Source organism: Gekko japonicus, unplaced genomic scaffold, assembly GCF_001447785.1.
Source record: "Gekko japonicus isolate JY-2015 unplaced genomic scaffold, Gekko_japonicus_V1.1 scaffold1996, whole genome shotgun sequence".
NCBI classification, from domain to species: Eukaryota; Metazoa; Chordata; class Lepidosauria; order Squamata; family Gekkonidae; genus Gekko; species Gekko japonicus.
This window is the reverse complement of record NW_015160894.1, coordinates 166589-186105: the sequence shown is the minus strand read 5'-3', so window position 1 is coordinate 186105 and position 19517 is coordinate 166589. Positions and strand designations below refer to the sequence as shown.

The 19517-nt window shown below is 46.2% G+C and overlaps 1 pseudogene; it reads right to left on the bottom strand.

The window, feature by feature from the left end:
- Nucleotides 1-480: 480 nt before the first annotated feature.
- Nucleotides 481-1056, bottom strand: LOC107120913 (annotated as a pseudogene).
- Between the last annotated feature and the right edge of the window lie 18461 nt (nucleotides 1057-19517).

Here is a 19517-nt window from a genome sequence, read left to right as displayed (position 1 = left end):
CACCTTTGGGGAGTGAAGGGCGGGGTATAAATCCAATCTCTTCCTCTCTTCCTCTTCCACATGCACTGCAGTTGCAATTCTGAAGTAGAACACAATGAGGGCAGCTAATCTCTCCCAACACCTTCCCTTCCTGCACAGAATTGCCTCTGACATTTCTTACCCAGCCCAGCTAACTTCTAGGCCTCAAGCCAGGCTGAGTGGGACAAAAAAATGTCCAAATCAACCAACAACACAGTGAGCAAAGGTGTGTGAAGGAGCACAACTGAGCTCACCTAGCCAACCATTTTTGGTTAAGCCCCCGCCCATTTTTACACATAAAGAAGTAGACTAGTGCACAACCCTTGGAAAAATAAAACCAATGTCAAGTTTCAGACTATCTGATAGAAAACAAACTCATTTATATACAGATTAACTTGACAGTGATGCGCATGGAGTAAAACACCAAAGATGCTGAGAAAGAGTTCTAGAGAGAGGGCAGTATTAAAGCAGCAGGCAAGTTCTTTTCCCTTTTACATGAGGGGAACAGACAACGGCTTTAATGGCTTCCTCAAACGCCATCTTGAGGCCTTCCCGTGTCAGTGCAGAGCATTCCACATATTTCACTGCTCCAATATTTTTTGCCACGTCGAGGCCTTTTAGATAGGTGACTGGAAACAACTTCCTCTTCTTCAGTTGTTCAGTTGTGCGCTCGTCAGTTCTGAGGTCCAGTTTGGTCCCCACCAGTATGACGGGGGTGTTGGGGCAATGGTGTCGCACTTCAGGATACCACTTTGCGCGGACATTTTCCAAGGACCCCGGACTCACGAGAGAAAAGCAAATTAAGACCACGTCTGTTTGTGGATAAGCTAAGAAGCGCATTCTGTCAGGGTAGTCTTCTCCGCATAAATCCCACAACTGCACGACGACTGGTGTGCCATTAACCATCACTTGAGCAGAATAGTCCTCAAAGGACATGGGCATGTATTCCCTGGGAAAGGCATTGGTTGTGAAGCTGATGAGGAGGCACGTTTTACCCACTGCGCAGTCTCCTACAATCACACACTTGATGGCTTGCATCGGGGAGGCTGTCCTGGCACTCTGACTAGGAGGAGCATCTCCCGTTGCTCTTTCAGTATGCCCAGGACCTCTTGAGACCACAGTGTCTTCCTTTTCCAAATATATTCTCTGAAGTGTTTCCTCCAGAGAGGCTGTAATGGGGAGGAAATGGTGACAAATTGACTCAGAGCATCATTTGCAGGAAAATGTGTCACTTGATGTATGGAAGCCGAAAACCTTTCACATGTAATTCCTCATTTAGATCTACATAGGTGGCTTTCGCACACTTTGGACGATGTACTTTCAATGCACTTTCCATGCACCTTGAGTGATGGTTTGCAAGTGGAGCTTCCTACAATCGCTAAAGTGCTTTATCCAACGTGTTTGAAAGGAGTCTATGTAGATCTCAGTTCCCCTGCCGTGTGGCAGGGGCCATAGGTGGCTTTCGCACACTTTGGATGATGTACTTTCAATGCACTTTCAGTGCACCTTGAATGATGGTTTGCAAGTGGAGTTTCCGACAAACAATCGCTAAAGTGCATTATCCAACGTGTTTGAAAGCAGTCTATGTAGATCTCAATGAGTATGTGCTTTAATGCATACTGAGGACCGCCAAGGCAATGGTTGTTGCTTCCTTTCTTTTGTTCAGATGGCCGTGAGATCACTTGGACAAGACTGACACAGCAATGAAAGCCACTTATGAGAAAGAATATAGCCTGCCTTTGATGAACATAAAAGAGGTCATGCTGGATCAGGTCAATGGCTCATCCAGTCCAACACTCTGAGTCACACAGTGGCCAAAATCCAGGTGCAATCAGGAGGTCCACCAGCGGGGCCAGAACTCCAGAAGCCCTCCCACTGTTGTCCTCCAAGCACCAAGAATACAGAGCATCACTGCCCCAGACATAGGCCCATTATGCACACACATCTTACTGCAGATTTTCAGAGCAGTAAGCCTTTAATCTTGACTTTAGATTCTGTGCCTGCCATACACACCATTCTTTTCCCTCTGGTATATTTATTCTGCAGCTACCAAAAAAACCCTGCACTTTTCTAAATCAGGGTGGAACGTCACTTGGAATGTGGGTGGGGGTGGTGTCCGAAGTTTTAAAAAACAATTACAGCTGCACAGTAGCAGCCAGCAAGCGCCTTCCCTATAAAACCCCATGGTTCGGGTTTTGTGCGTGCATTTTAGCATTAGTTTGATGAATGAAAGGGAACAGAAAGGAATGCAGGCAAAGGGGAAAAACCCAATGCTGAAGCTGACCAGAACTTTTTTGAAACTGACAAGCAGCTGCAAAATCTCGTTTTCCATATTGTCAAACACTAGAGAATTCCTTGCTGTGTTATCTGCTTATCGGCTACTGTGAAACACGGGAAAGAATCACATAATCTCATAATTTAGGGGAGTATGTTGAGTGTATAGAATGCATGGTAGAACCCACTGACACTGGCACTGCAAGCTGTGATCATTGGCAACGTGCAAAATAGACTGCAACTCCAGCATGCTTTGCACGGGGCTGCAATTTGTATGGGGGAGTCTTCAGGCAGAAGCTCTGGGGAGCTTTAGTCTTGTGCCACTAAATTGGAGGGGGGGAAAGGTGGCATTTTTGCCAATGCCCTAGTGCAGCTGCATAGTAATGCTAATTTTCTGCCCTTCCTTGCAAAGTTGTGCGGTTTTCTCTTTGTGATTCTCTAATTTGACCCTGCACACTGGTCGTGATCTTGGCAGGTTTTTTTAGAGCCTATCCTGTGTGGATTGCACTCTGTCCTCCAAATTGATCAATCCCAAGCAATTCTTAAGTTCAGCAGTTTGCAGAAGGTCCATGTGGCTCAGCTGCCATTCTAACATTAGGCTTCTGAAGGCCGCCAAAATGGTCCCCCCCAAACTTTGTTCATTAAAGAATTAAAGGGAAAAATGTTTTCAAAGCTTTAGGCTTCCCATCCCTGTGTCTCTTTCTCTTTACATCTCATGTCATTTTCATCCTGCACTGACGACCCCCCCCCATTTTGTTTGCATGGGGCACTGAAATCCTTTTTTTGCCCTTGCACTGGGAACACTGTCGTTTGTCTCCGCTCTAATTCAGCTTTCAAGTCAAAACCATCAGTGAATTCCTTTTAAACTGTCCCACCCGTCATTTAAATTTTTTAAAGTCAGTGAGCTGAGACTGGCGATAGTCTCAAATTGCTAGACTCATTTGTTGTTGTTCAGTCGCACAGTCGAGTCCGACTCTTCGCGACCCCATGGACAATCTCCCGCCAGGCTCTCCTATCTTCCGCCGTCCTCCGAAGTTGACTCAATTTCATGTTCGTTGCATCGATGACACTGTCTAACCATCTCATCCTTTGCCGTCCCCGTCTTCTTTGACCTTCTTTGACTCATTACACTTGTCAAAAAATTAAAATTTAAAAATGAGGGGGAAATGGAGCTTATACCCCGATAAAGGGGGAAGGATGGCAGAAGGTACAGATTGGGTGGAATAACCTCAAATGTGGGTGGAGGAGTGACCTTGGAGGGGCAGCAAAAGGGCAGGGGGGGAATCCAAGGGAATCTGTACACTTTTGAATTACCTTCAGCTTGGAAGCGAAACGATGAAAAAATCAGCACAAAAGCACACTCAGAAAACCCAGGGAAATAGCAGCCAGAAAGCGAACTGAGCGCTGAAGTGATTCCGTGTGTTAATTACTCTTTGGGTGAAGAAGTACTTCCTTATTTGTTCTAAGTTTACTGCTCATTAATTTCATTGAGTACCCACAAGTTCTTGTATTGTGAGAAAGGGAGAAAAATACTTCTTCCTCTACCTTCTCTATCCCATGCATAATTTTGTAAACCTCTATCATGTCACCCCTCAATTGTCAATGCAAACTTTCATCCTCTGCAAAAGAAAGATTAATAGGAAGTGGAAGTGCGTGTCTGTGTCCATGTGGACATCTTAAGGAAGTTTACAGGGGAAGACAATTCCTCTCCAGTAACCCTCGAACAATCTCACAATTGGATCATTCTCAGAAATCTCTTTCCATTCCCCTTTGCTTAGCTATCTCCAGTACCTTTATAGTGCTCCATAGCCTCTTGTACAGCAGAATTTCTCTCACAGTAAATCTTTATTTTCTCTTCCAACCCAGAAATAGGTTTCAGTGCATGATTCACATGTTCATTTTTATATCTGGAAGGAAATATGGTTATTAGTGAAGGAAAATGTTAGAGAGCGTTGTTCCCACTACAAGCATAGGGACTAAAATTACAGTCCGGGTGATTAGTTGAAGGTGGAGCGTCACAAGGGTAGATGCTCCTCCTTTCCATTTGTGAACTGGATCACTTTCCTGTGAGGAACTTCTGTTCCAAACAGTTTCATTCTTAAAGATATATATATATATTAATCTAGTAGATTATGGAAGTTTTAGTGGAGAAGGATGCATGCTCCATGGCAGATGCATGCTCCAGTGCACATGGCGCTAACTCAGAACGTTGGATCCTGACTAAATTTTCTACTAGCAGAAGGCAGTTGCATCTGTAGAACAGAGCTTTCTTGCTGCCTTAAAGTCCACTGATCTCCCAAGATGGCATCATGGGAAAATCAGCAGTCTGCATCAGGAATGGGAAACTGGCAGAAATTACATCTCCCCTTTGTTAGTGGACAGCTTAGTCCAGCTGCGGGATCCAGGCCTCCTGAGTTCTCCAGCCTTGCAGATCTTTTTTTGTTTCTCATCTTTGTGATTAGGAGTGGAAAACACAAGGTGGGGTCCCACTGGCAGAGTATATGCATGTATGGAAGGCCACATGTTCAGTCCATGGTACCTCCAGTTCAAAGGATATCAGGTAGTCGGGCTTGGAAAGGATTCCACATGAGTCATTGGCGAGCTGAGCTGCAGCCAGTTGGATTATACCGAAATTGGTTAGGTGGATGTATGGCATGGTTGCCAGGCAGCAGCCAGGAGCATTGGGGAGGGGGAGAGGTTTAACCATAGAGTGTGCGTGAATGCTAGAGCATTCCTAATGTCATGATGTCACTTTTGGTTTTCACCAGAAGTGACATTGTGTGCTGGCATAATGTGCTTCAACTTCTCTCCAGCAGGCAACAATGGGGATGGCTGGGAGATCACTAGAGTTGCCAGCTCTTGGTGGGGAAACGCCTGGAGATTTGGGGAGGGGGTGGGTGGAGCCTGGCGACAGTAGGGCTTGGAAGGGGAGGAACCTCAGTGGAGTACAATGCCATAAAGCCCGCCCTCCAAAGAAGCCAGTTTCTCCAGGGGAACTGATTTCTGTCATCTGGAGATCAACTGTAATAATGAGAGATCTCCAGGTCCCACCTAGAGGTGGGCAGCCCTAGAGATCACCCACCCTAGCAGGAGACCTGGCAACCCTAAGGGATGACGGAGTAGGGGCGGCTTCCGACATTCATGTTGTTCATAGGGTTGCCAAGTCGTTTTTCTTCTGCGGCGGGGGGCTCCCGGACGGTGTCTTCTGCGAGCGCGCGTGTGCAAAGCATGTGCGCGCCGCATGCACGTCATCCGGATGTGACGTGATGATGCCGGGCACGCTGGCCCCGCCCCCAGCGTGCCCGGCGTCATCACGTCACATCCGGATGACGTGCACGCCGGGGTGGGTTTTCCCCCAGAGCCCAATTCCGCGGCGGCGGAAATCGGGCCTCCAAAGCGGGGGGAAATCCACCCCCCGGGGGGGCTTGGCAGCCCTAGTTGTTCACAAAGGAACGTGCTTCAGTTGCTTAAAACAGAGAAATGGCGGTGGCTGAAGTGTCAGGATGAGAGGCCCCCATCCCCTTCTCGCTGCATCCTAGGGTTGACAGGCCAAGCCTTGCAACCAGTGGGAGGGGTTGGGGACATGGGGAGTAGCTCTAGGCATCATTGGAAACTCTATAGTTTTACCACAATTTCCTGTGGCTCTGAGAGCTACCCATGGTCATTTCCAGTTGGTCCTGCAGACCGATTGGCAACAGAAATGATTGGTGGGAGGCCTCCTGCCCTAGTGGGATGGCTGGCAACCTTACTGCATCCCAAGGATGCAGCTGCCCCCCATGGCACTGGAATTCAATTTTAAGATACTGTGTGTTATCCCCTCCCCCGCACCTCCAATGAGAGTGATTGTAAAGCAAGATTTTGCCCAAATGAGTTTATGACATTATAACATTGCTTTGCAGGATTTTTTTTTTTTAAATTAGGAATGGTCTTCTCCCGTAACAGGAGAAACAGGAAGGGGGGACGAGAAAGAGCCACGTACCTGCTTAAAGTACTTCTGATGTCCTGAAAGAAAGAAAAACAGAAGTGGGTCTCAGCTATACAGACAGACGGCCTTCTGGGAAAGTTATTTTAGTGGACCGTGCTTTGTTAGGGAGCAGAGAGGTGCCCCATGTTGTGTAGGTTTGTTAAGTCTCACCTGCAGGAATTGATTTGCTGGCTGCTGGCACTTTCCCTCCATTTCTATGATCAGGTCACCGAGATAGGAAATCTCCTCAGACAACTGGGTAACATTTTTTCCCCGCCTCTCCTCAATGGCCTTTTCCAGTTCTTCCAGTTGGGCCAGTCCGGCTTGCTCTTTTTCTTGAAGAAACTTGTACATTTGATCAAAGGCAGTTCTGACATTCTGCTTCTCCACTTCTAACTGTGACTGGGGAAAAGAGGTCAACATTTGGGAAGAGGTACAGACTGAACGTGTGGGTCAGCCAAAGGAAATTTTCTGAAAGAAAGTGGCACATGAATGCTTGTTTATGTCCCATGGGCACTGTAAAGAAGTGTGCAAAACATAACAAAGAAGTGTTTGTGTGGGGAGTTTGGGGGGGGAGGGTGGTTGCAAAAACAGGCCACATGGGTAGGGGGAACTGAACAGTGCTCCCCAACACCTTACTTTACTGAGCTCAGTTGTTTGATTTCAACAGGCTGGGAGAGAATGCTGTAAATTATTCTGTTTTATAGGTTTGGCCTAAAGTGGCATGACCAGGGGAAGTCAGAGCCTATGACATAAAGAATGGCTTCTCAGTGATTGCAAACATCTCCTCAGTGGGCCTTAATTGTTGGAAAACAGCTCTGGCCATGAGGAAGATAAGAGATTGGATTTATACCTCACCCTTCACTACCAGAAGGAGTCTCAGAGCAGCTTACAATCTCCTTTCCCTTCCCACAACAGACACCCTGTGAGGTAGGTGGGGCTGAGCGAGCTCTTTCGAGAACTGCCCATGAGAGAACAGCTCTGAAAGAACTTGTAACCAACCCAAGGTCACACCAGCAGCTGCATGTGGAGGAGTGGTTCTCCCAGATTAGAGTTTGTGCTCTCATCCGCTACACCAAACTGGCGTTCCTCACCATCTGGAGGAGATTAAGTTCTCCATGCCCTGACCTGGATAGCTCAGTCTTTTTTTTTTTTTTTGTATTTGTGTGTGCGAGTGTCTGCACCTGGAAGTCACATTGACCTCTGGTGACTACCCCTTCAGAGAGGTGGCTGAATAAGTGAAACAGTGTGCCCTGGATAGCGCCGTCTTTTTTTTTTTTTTTGTATTTGTGTGTGCGAGTGTCTGCACCTGGAAGTCACATTGACCTCTGGTGACTACCCCTTCAGAGAGGTGGCTGAATAAGTGAAACAGTGGAAAGCCATCGTTGCTGCTGGCAACCATCTGCCCGAGCCCTAGACAGGGTGGGCACAAGAGGTGGTGAGAGCAGGGCTTTTTTTGTAGAAAAAGCCCAACAGGAACTTATTAGCATAATAGGCCACACCCAACAGCAGAAACACATTAGCATATTTGGCTACACCCCTGACAGAGCAGCTCATTAGCATATTAGGCCACACACCCCACGTTACCAGAAGTGTGGTCATCCAGCCATACCCACCTTTTGCTTCTTATTCTGTTTACCTTGTTTGTTGTCAAAACCCAGGGCTTTTTTTGTAGCAGGAACCCCTTTGCATGTTAGGCCACACGCCCCTAATGTAGCCAATCCTAATGAGTTCCTGCTGGGCGTGGCCAACTCGGGAGCCAGCCAGAACTCCGTTCCTGTGCGTTCCTGCCCAAAAATAGCCCTGGGTGAGAGCCTGCTATTTGTTGGCAGGACAGGTCAGCGCCCCCCAGTATGGGGCCCAGAGAAGCTGCCCCAGTTGCCCATTGGCTAAGACCGCCCCTGGGGCCTCACCAGAGGTCAATGTGACTTCCAGGTGCAGACACTCGCACACACAAATACAATGCTTTGAATTGTGCCAAAAATAGATGGGTAGACACTCAGTGTAGATCTTTCAGCACAGGCATGATACCATCTCTGCGTCTAGCCCACAACGATAATCTGGCCGCTGAATTTGGACCAACTGAGGCAGATCTATATATACATTTGATTTGCCATTGGTCATTGCTTATATGCTCACTGCTGAATGATTCCACCAAAAAGCATTTTAAGTGCGGTAGCATTACAGTTCTAGTTGTTCCATACGAGTTGTGTGTGGCACATCAACTGGTAAATGGTTCATCATAGAAGTCTACGACTCAGACATCAAGTGATGAATGAACCAGCTCACAGATGCCAGACAGGCCTTGTCAGCCAGTGAGATCTCTTTTCTTCTCTGATCAGAGGGATGCAAGGATCTACCAGTCAAAACACCCCCAGTGTATAAGTAGTAACAATAAACACTTACCACGTGTACCATGTTTTCTAGCTCATCATTCAATTTCTGTTTTTCAATATTTTCTTTCCTTTCCCCGAGAATCTTTAGCTGGCCCTTGATTTTTTCCTGCAGAAACAGAAAAGCTTGTTGCTCAGGCTAGAGATGGGCACGTGACATACCAATTTAGTGATTTCTCTCCCCAACCCTGTGTACTAATACAGAATAGCAGTTACTTCTAGCCTTAGGTAATTTAGAGAACAATCCTAAGCAGATCTATCCAGCATCATACTGTGGTCTGTTCAATGGGGCTCTTATTCCCAAGGTACTTAAAATGGTACTTTTGAAGAAGTGTGCTTGCACACAAAAGCTTATACATTGAATAAAGTTAATCAGCTGGCGGGGGGGGGGGGGGACAGCAGGAGAAAGAGAAAGGCCCCGGCCACATTACCGGTATTGCACAGAAAGTAACATCATGATACCAGTGATGTCTGGGTGACACTCTGGTTTTTGGTCAAAAACTCTATGATAGAAACAGTTTTTACCATAGAGTTTTTGCACAAATACCAGAGTGTCACAATGACGTTACAGTGTGATAACATCACTTCCTATGTTATGCTGCTGGCACTGCCATAGCCTGGGCCTTCCTCTTTCTTCTGGTAAGTCCTCCCCCATCCCTCGCTGGTTGCCAGGTGGGACCTGGCAACCCTATTTTGAATGCTGATAGTCTGATCTCTGCACCCACATTAAACCCAATTCAGCCACTCTTCTCAAGGAGGGGAGAGGGCAGAAGATAATCCCTTCCAGGGCTCTAGTCGGGGGGGAGCTCTCAGGTACGGAGCTCCGGAAGAGAACCTCTAGGGGGCGGGGCGGTCACGTGGTGAAGCCCCGCCCCCTTCTTTACCCCGCCCTCTGCTTCGATCCTCATTCCGTTTGGGAATGAGGATGAAGCAGGAATCCCTTCACCCCCAGAATATACAGATGTGTGTCCCCACAGTACCTAGTGTGCACAAAGTGCCATACAAGGAAATGGGGGTGGAGCCTTTAAACAGCAAAGTGGCAGAGGGGGCCTGGGTTCAGGCCAGTCAGGTGGAAATTCCCCCTATTTCACAGTCTCTGGTGGCAGCAGAAATCACCAGATAGAAGGGTCTCACTGGGTAGAGACCCGGGACAGCTGCAGAATTTCCAGGCTCCCGAGTGGGCAGTAATAAAGTTTGTCAGGCTGTTTCCCACAGAACATATACAAATAACAGAAAGAAGGTAAGGAAATGTAGACAGATTGAAGAGGCAATGCAAAGTATAATGAAGCCCCCATTTAGGAAAACTTGCTTCTTGTCTCCTTTTTGATGAGTGGGTAATACGTATAGGGATTAGCAAGGCACTTTAAATCAAATTTTCTTTTTAAAATTATGAAGAAAAATATACTCAGTATCATAGTGTACAGCCCATTAAAATCTGTTTTAACAAGAAGAGCAATTAGATGGATTCAGTAAAATAAAATACACATATTTCTCTACCTAGTCACTCAGCCATCTAAACAAAAAATTCTTCCACTCAGAAGTTTTCGTGCCCCTTTGATGTCTAAACCGCAGCAGGATTTCTGTGAGCATCCACGCAACAACACTCCCTCATTGTTCATTTCCATTTAATTTTTTTAAAATGGTACTTGATATATCGCTACAGCATTAAGCTATAGAGATAAAATAATTATCAGTTTTACGATATAGTGATATACCAGTTAAATTTGGTAACTGAAACATCACAGTGCCTTAAAATCGGTACTTAATATACATCTCTTAGGCCACGGTCAGAAGTGCCTTTAGATCCAACTCAGCTGTGAATGCCTGATGTATCTAAAAGGCATGATCAGGCAACATCTGGGAAAGGTCTTGCAGCCATCAGCACCCCGTGCTGCCCCGCCACAGAAGTGGAGTTAAAAGACATTGGGGAAAGTCCAGTCCTAATGCCTGCCAACAGGCCACAGATGGACTTTCCCCTGTCTGATTGTTCAAGCACACACTCAAGCTGTCAGGATAGTCATCAGAACATAAGAACATAAGAGACACCAATGTTGGATCAGGCCAAAGGCCCATCCAGTCCAACACTGTCACACAGTGGCCAAAAATACCAGGTGCCATCAGGAGGTCCACCAGTGGGGCCAGGACATTAGAAGCCCTCCCACTGTTGGCCCCCCCGAGCACCAAGAAGACAGAGCATCACTTGCCCCAACCTGAGAGTCCCTATCTATACCTTGTGGCTAATAGCCACCGATGGACCTCTGCTCCATATGCCTATCTACTTCCCTTTTGAAGCCGTCCATGCTTGTAGCCACCACCACTTCCTGTGGCAGTGAATTCCATGTGTTAATCACTCTTTGGGTGAAGAAGTACTTCCTTTTATCCGTTCTAGTCTGCTCATTCCATCCTGACTCAGTGCCATTTCCCCCCCTCACTTAGCAGTATGCGCATAACCGCATACTCCATGGGGAATCCTCCATGCGGAGGTGCGACTCCTTGTTCATGCGCATGGGAAACAAAAGGCAACCCTCCCACTCGCGGCATGTGCCACCTGATCATGCGGTGACGGGCTGAGCCCGCAACTACAAAGGATGGGTGCTCATGCAATGCCGGGTCAATTTCCATCGGGGGTAATAGACTTGCTTCCCCTCCACACCAAATGGCAATGTCTGATTGCAGCCTTAGCCTAACGTTAGAGTGCTATTTCAATTACCATTATCTTAAAGCCCCCCGAAATCATCTGATGGTGCAGCAATGGGGGGGGGGGGACAGTGGCTATGCAGGGCTGGGAAAAGGAAAGTGTGTGGAAACTTCCATGCGGTCACTGTGGTGGAAACTGTCACCATTCAGATGCAGACCAGTTGTAACAGATGTTGATACATTCACACATCATCCCCTCACCATCCATTTCTGTGCTTTCTCGCGCTTTGCTGCAATTGCTTTTTGCCTATCACCTTTCCTGCTTTGTACTGTTGTCTAAATGAGATTCCTGTTGCTTGCTAACTCTCCAGACTTGATCATTCCTCTGAATATAAATGCTGGGAGGCAGCACTGGGGGAGGCCTTGGCCTCTGTGCTCTGTTGTAGGCCCTCCAGAGTGCTTGAGACAAGATGGTGGACTTAGATGGACCACTGCTCTGATACAGTAGGGCTCTTCTTATGTTCTTCAGCCTTGACTCATACAACCCCAACTGTCATTTTCTGTCAGTCTTCGTCATTCCTCAGCTGTCACTTTCTGCTTCTCCTTCTGAAAAATCCAAAAGGGGTCCCTCAGTGGGTCTCACCAATCACTTAAGACGTTATTGTTCAGTGAATAAGACATTAGATCACATTTTCAAACAGCAGAACATAGCAGTCATTTTAAAAAGGCCTAGCAAAAATGTCTAAGATATATCTAAAACCGGAGAAATAATTTTATCACTACACTTTGTGCAACTTTGGAAAGCAGTCAGCAAGACACCAGAATAAGCAGTCATTTCTGAAGAATGCTGGATTTTACCTGTTGCTATTTTGGGCAATTAAATTTGGTATATTACCTATGCCAATGAATACATGGTTGGATTTTGATTAATATATGAATACACAGTGCCATGGTGGCTCAGAGTTTAAGATGCTGAGCTGCAGACTGGAAGGTCTGTAGTTCGGCAGTTCGAGACCCTAGTGCCGCATGACAGAGTGAGCTCCCGTCTCTGGCCCCAGCTCCTGCCAACCTAGCAGTTCAAAAGCAAGAAATTGCAAGTAGATAAATAGGTACCACTTCAGTGGGAAGGTAACAGCGTTCCGTGCACCTCAGCATTTAGACATGCCAGTCACATGACATGGAAATATCTTTGGACAGTGCTGGCTCTTCGGTTTGGAAACGGAGATGAGCACCGCCCCCTAGAGTCGGATTCGACTGGCTTTTGAGCAAGGGAAACCTTTACCTTTATGAATACACAAACCTAATGATTCTTTCCTACCCTGTATTCTTGGGCAGCCTCTTCCAGGAGAAGCATACTATGTGATCTGTGCTCTGGGGACCTCTCACAGACGACACAAACTAATTCCTCATCCTCTTTGCAGAACAGGTTCAGCTCCTTCTTGTGTTTCGCACAAAGAGTGTCTTTGGTTTGTTTCAGGGGAAGGAGCTTGAGCTTTTCAATTATATTGGCCAGCTGCCAGTTTGGCCGGAAATTCCCTTTCTTGATTGGTAGTCTACAAACAGGACATTCCAAGTCCCCCAGTTTTTCCCACGTTTCACAATAGTCAGTGATGCAGGCCCGACAGAAGTTGTGGCCACAATCCAGGGTCACGGGGTCAATTAGATACTGCAAGCAGATGGGGCACCGGGCTTCAGGTTCCATGTCTGTGCCAGCTGTGGCTGCTATGGCTGAGGCTATGGTGGATGTCGGCATCTCCATGGCTTGTGTGACCTGTAGAACAGCAGGATGAGAAACGTGTTAGAGAAGGCAGAAATGCCTGTTAAGTAATAACCACCTCACCATGTCTCATATTTTATTTAAAATATTACATGCCCACCTTTCTCCTAAGCCTTTTAGGAAACAGGGCAAGTAACAACAATAAAATAAACATTAAAAACAACAGAAATAAAAACATTAAAAATGCCTTTTGCCCCTTACTCAGGGGTATTTCCCCTTTCCTCAAGTTCCGGCTGTCCCCAAAATTCTTGCTTTTTGCCTGTCACCTTTCCTGCTTTGTACTGTTGTCTAAATGAAATTCCTGTTGCTTGCTAACTCTCTAGACTCGATCATTCCTCTGAATATAAATGCTGGGAGGCAGCACTGGGGGAGGCCTTGGCCTCTATGCTCTGTTGTAGGCCCTCCAGAGTGCTTGAGACAAGATGGTGAACTTAGATGGACAGCTCTGGTTTGCAGTCTTGATGGAAAGTCAGGACAGCAGGAGTCCCCCGACCTCTTCTGTTCCAGAGGCATGGAGGGGCCGTCAAAAAGCCTTGGGTCTAGACTGTTGGTGAACATTCCTTAGACAAGAGGGACTCCTGAGAGTAGAAACTGCCCAACAGGAACATGCAGAAAGAGATGGTCCTTCAAGAATGAGGGACCCCAGGTCACGAAGGACTTTAAAACTAAGCAGCAACACCTTGAATCAGACCTATAATCAGCAGCCACAGCATAGGAGTGGCATGGCCTTGATGGCTAGCCCCAGGTAACAAATGGGCTGCTGTGTTCTGCACCAGCTGCAGTTGCTGGATCATCTTCAAGGACAGCCCCATGCAGAGCATGTTGCAGCAATCTAGCCTCAAGATTAATGAAGAATGGATCAACTTGGCCAGATCAGGCATCTATAAATAGGGATCAATTTTCCTAATGAGAGGTCACTGGAATGAAGCATTTTCTGCTGCCATGGACCTGTTTCTCCAACAGCAGAACAGGGTCTGAGTTTGCAGTCTCCTGTCGTGCTCAACAAGTTTACTTGTAGAAGGAGGAGGAGGAGGAGAAGAGGAGACTGGATTTATATCCCACCCTTCCCTCAGAGTCTCAGAGCAGCTTCAAATCTCCTTCCCTTCCTCTCCCCACAACAGAAACCCTGTGAGGTAGATGAGGCTGACAGGGCTCTCTTGAGGACTGCTTGTGGAGATGTTCATAGAGGTGGGATTTGTGGGTAGAAATTCTTGAGCCTGCAGAAACATCTAGTCTGTCTGGATTCAAGACACTTGCCTCTTGTAAATATCACTGGAGCATTCGCTGTAGCAGAGGTGCACCCCAAAACACACTAATACACACACACACATCACAGCTGTCGACAGGAGTGCAGAGCATTTGCTAAAATCAGCAAGAACCTGTGGAGTGATTAAAAAGCTGTTTCTCTGTCTACTATTTCAGTCTTCGCCAACGGTATACTTTAGCTGCACAGTGGAACTGGGGAGAAGGATACTCCACCCCATGATTCTTTGCAGGTAGATAAAATTTGCTAACGGAAGCTCTGCTTCCTGCATCTGATGAAGCAGGGTTGAGTCCACAAAAGACTCATAGTACAATAAATATGTTTGTTTTCAAGGTGTGGCAAGACTCCTGCTTTTTTTTTTTTAACGCACCCTTGTTTGCCTGCAAAAGGTGAAGTAACTTTTTTAAAGTTAGGAGAACCCATGTGAGTGAAAGTGCAGTTTCCAGGGTTACCAACTCCAGCTTGAAAAAATCCTGGAGATTTGGGGGTGTTACCTAGAGAAGACAGAGTTTGGGGAGGGCAGGGACTTGAGTGGGGTATAATGCCATACAGTCCTCCCTTCAAAGTAGCCACTCTCTCCAGGAGAAATGATCAATGTAGGCTGGAGGTCAGATGTAATTCTGGGAGAACTCCAGGTTCCATCTGGAGGTTTTCAACCATAGCAGCTGCCTAGGATAAGAAAACTTCCATCACACTCCTCAAAATACAGATTCAGGTGGGGTAGTCATGTTGCTCTGAAGCAGCAGAATAAAGTGGGTTTTTTGTTGTTCAAAGTATAAGCTTTTGTGTGTGCATGCACACAAAAGCGTATATTTTGAATAAAACTTTTTTGGTCTTAAAAGGTGCCACTGGACTCCGTTGGGAGAAAAATATGTCCCCACACATCCCCTCTGGTTTGTGTCCTCTGAGTGTTGCCTCCTCACCAAAGGCGAAAGGTGCAAGTTTGGAAAACGCTGAGCGCTGGCAGAGACACTCCAAGCAAAGGGTCTCTTCATTATCTTTTTATTAACAGCTCAGTATTCAAAGTTTACCTGACAAGGTGACCAGCAAGACGCTGGGTCAGCTTGCCAACACAATGCACTTCTATTTCAACAATAAGATAGCAAACACACATAAAAATGAACATGCAAACAAAATATCCCACCCAACACATGCAAGAAACGAAAGGGCCCTTTCGGGTTAACTTCAAATTCTCAGGAGACTAAGCCCCTCCTGATCCTTCAGAAGCCAACAAAATTCTGTTGGATTTCAACAGTAATTATACCAAATGATCAAAGGGGTTCTTTTGATAATCATATCACAGTTGTAAATTAACATTTAGAAGTGGAAAAGTTGTAATTGTTTAACTGTAAATTGCTTCCTAGAAGTTAAAATTATTTAGTTGTAAATTGCTTCCTTACAACAAAAGTTCACACAGTCTTATTTACTGGGAGGTGCTATTGTTTTCCTGATGTTCCCACCATTGGGGCAACACTGTCCTTTGAAGCTATCGAAGAGCTAACTTCAAAGTTATCTTCTAAGGGGGAAGTGGGGTATGTGAAATCCTGTTGCTCGTGAGTTTGCATTTTGGATTAGGGTCTGTCATTGCCCAAATGGCTTTCCTGACCAGCTGCAATTTTATCACCTTTAAAATTGCGGGTCTCACACTTATAGAGACTTATATTGGTTCAAATCCTGGGAATGGAATGTGGTGAATTATTTTCTGGGTGACTGATATGGAGATTTGTCTAAAACAAAGGGCCTGAAACAGACCAGGTCTCCTTGCTGTTGTTCTAGCAAACACAGAGAAAGACACACGGATTTCATAAGATATCAGGTTCCATTTAAACCCAAACTTTCTATATTTCTAAAATTTCTTTCCACAGACTCAAACTTCGTTCTACTTGTCAAAGCAGTTAAGAACATTGGCTGACAGAGCTCTCTTGAGGACTGCTTGTGGAGATGTTCATAGAGGTGGGATTTGTGGGTAGAAATTCTTGAGCCTGCAGAAACATCTAGTCTGTCTGGATTCAAGACACTTGCCTCTTGTAAATATCACTGGAGCATTCGCTGTAGCAGAGGTGCACCCCAAAACACACTAATACACACACACACATCACAGCTGTCGACAGGAGTGCAGAGCATTTGCTAAAATCAGCAAGAACCTGTGGAGTGATTAAAAAGCTGTTTCTCTGTCTACTATTTCAGTCTTCGCCAACGGTATACTTTAGCTGCACAGTGGAACTGGGGAGAAGGATACTCCACCCCATGATTCTTTGCAGGTAGATAAAATTTGCTAACGGAAGCTCTGCTTCCTGCATCTGATGAAGCAGGGTTGAGTCCACAAAAGACTCATAGTACAATAAATATGTTTGTTTTCAAGGTGTGGCAAGACTCCTGCTTTTTTTTTTTTAACGCACCCTTGTTTGCCTGCAAAAGGTGAAGTAACTTTTTTAAAGTTAGGAGAACCCATGTGAGTGAAAGTGCAGTTTCCAGGGTTACCAACTCCAGCTTGAAAAAATCCTGGAGATTTGGGGGTGTTACCTAGAGAAGACAGAGTTTGGGGAGGGCAGGGACTTGAGTGGGGTATAATGCCATACAGTCCTGTAGCCACTCTCTCCAGGAGAAATGATCAATGTAGGCTGGAGGTCAGATGTAATTCTGGGAGAACTCCAGGTTCCATCTGGAGGTTTTCAACCATAGCAGCTGCCTAGGATAAGAAAACTTCCATCACACTCCTCAAAATACAGATTCAGGTGGGGTAGTCATGTTGCTCTGAAGCAGCAGAATAAAGTGGGTTTTTTGTTGTTCAAAGTATAAGCTTTTGTGTGTGCATGCACACAAAAGCGTATATTTTGAATAAAACTTTTTTGGTCTTAAAAGGTGCCACTGGACTCCGTTGCTTGTCAAAGCAGTTAAGAACATAAGACAAGCCAATGTTGGACCAGGCCAATGGCCCATCCAGTCCAACACTCTGTGTTGCACAGTGGCCAAAAATACCAGGGGCCATCAGGAGGTCCACCAGTGGGGCCAGGACACTAAGAAGAGATTAGATTTATACCCAGCCCTTCGCTTGGAGTCTCAGAGCGGCTTACAAAGTCCTTTCCCTTCCCCTCCCCACAACAGACACCCTGTGAGATAGGTGGGGCTGGGAGAGCTCTTTCCAGAACTGTCCTTGAGAGAACAGCTGTGACAGAACTATGGCTTGCCCAAGATCATCCAGCAGCTGCAAGTGGAGGAGTGGGGAATCAAACCCAGTTCTCCCAGATTAGCATCCACGCACTTAACCACTACACCAAACTGGCTCTAGAAGCCCTCCCACTGTTGCACTCCCCCCCTCCAGCACCAAGGATACAGACCATCACTTGCCCCAGCCTCAGAGTTTCTATCTATACCTTGTGGCTAATAGCCACTGATGGACCTCTGCTCCATTATGCTTATCCAATTCCCTCTTGAAGCCATCCATGCTTCTAGCCACCACCACCTCCTGTGGCAGTGAATTCCACGGGCTAATCACTCTTTGGGTGAAGAAGTACTTCCTTTTATCTGTTCTAACCCGACTGCTTAGCCATTTCATTGCATGCCCACAAATTCTTGTATTGTGAGAAAGGGAGAACAGCACTTCTTTCTCTACCTGCTCTATCCCATGCATAATCTTGTGAGCCTCTATCATGTCACCCCTCAGTCGTCGTTTCGTAGACTAGGGGCCCTAGTCTCCTTGGGGTATAGTTCTGCCTTCCTCTCTGTTATCCACCACAGAGCCACAATAGCCCCGTGAGTAGCTGTTTTCTGGGAAGTTTAGATCTATGATGGAAGAAATGGAAGCCTCTGTAGAAGACAGAGAGGGAAGATTTGCTGCCTTCACTTCCCTTAATCAAAGGCCTTGGAAAAGAGTCGTAAGTCTACTACAGTCCTCTTGGGCTGTCAGAACCCCCTCCACATCCATACTCCAAGACAGCAGCCCTCTGATTCAAAATAAACATTATTCTGGAGTAAAAATACATCTTTCTCTGAAAGAACCAGCAATGCTGTCAGGTCTGAGGCAAAAGTCTGCATCCAGGCAGGTTTTCCAGCTCTGGGTTGGGAAATACCTGGAAATTTGGGGGTGGAGTTTGGGGAGGGGAATTGGGAATGAGAGGGACCTCAAAAGGGTATAATGTCATAGAGTTCACCCTCCAAAGCAGCCATTTTCTCTGGGAGAAATTATCTCTTTCTGGGAGATCCCCAAGCCCTACTTGAAGGTTGGCAACCCTAGAAGAGAACATAAGAGAAGCCAATGTTGGATCAAGCCAATGGCCCATCCAGTCCAACACTGTGTCATACAGTGACCAAAACCCAGGTGCCATCCAGTGTTCCCTCTAAGCTGAGTTAGTGTGAGCTAGCTCAGTTTTTTAGCCTCCAGCTCACATTTTTGTCTTAGCTCAGAAAGGATGGCTCCAAAGCAAACTGATTTATGCAGTAGCCAAATTGTTCGCTCACAACTTTAAAGCCAGTAGCTCACAAGGTTGAATTTTTGCTCACAAGACTTCACAGCCATCAGAAGGTCCACCAGTGGGGCCAGAACTCCAAAAGCCTTCCCACTGTTGCCCCTCAAACACCAAGAATACAGAGCATCACTGTCCCCAGTGTTCCATCTATACCTTGTGGCTAAAAGCCACTGATGCTGCTCCACATGTTTATCATATGTGATTAGCAGGCTTCCCCAAAGCAGGCTGTAACTTGCAAGCTCTATTGAGCAGAGTGGGACTTTCCTTTTATATTCAAGGGTTATAGTATGTGGGTTTATTTGTGGAGATAGTAAGGGATGAGAAACTTGCTGGTCACTCTGTGCTTCGCATTTGAAGTATGCATTAGCACCTAAAATAACTCACTCCATGAAGCCCAGAACCCAAGATTCTCTACTGGATACAATACCTTTATGTTCCCAGGGGGATGGATCTCCTCAGCTCCTTCCCTGCTTTGCCTTCTGTCAGCGAGAAGGGTCTGCTTCTGTTGTCTTTCTTCACCGATCTGAAGCTTGGAAGCCCTTCCCATTTCCACAACCCACACCACGGTTTTGATAACAACACAAATCATTTCCTTCTCTGATAAAAGCCTTCCAAGAACAAACATGTAGCTACACCCATTTCTATTCCACCCCCCCTTTCCTTTCTCTGCCACATTTTAAAAAGCTGAGGAAACTCTTAGATGGGTGAACTGACACAGAACTTA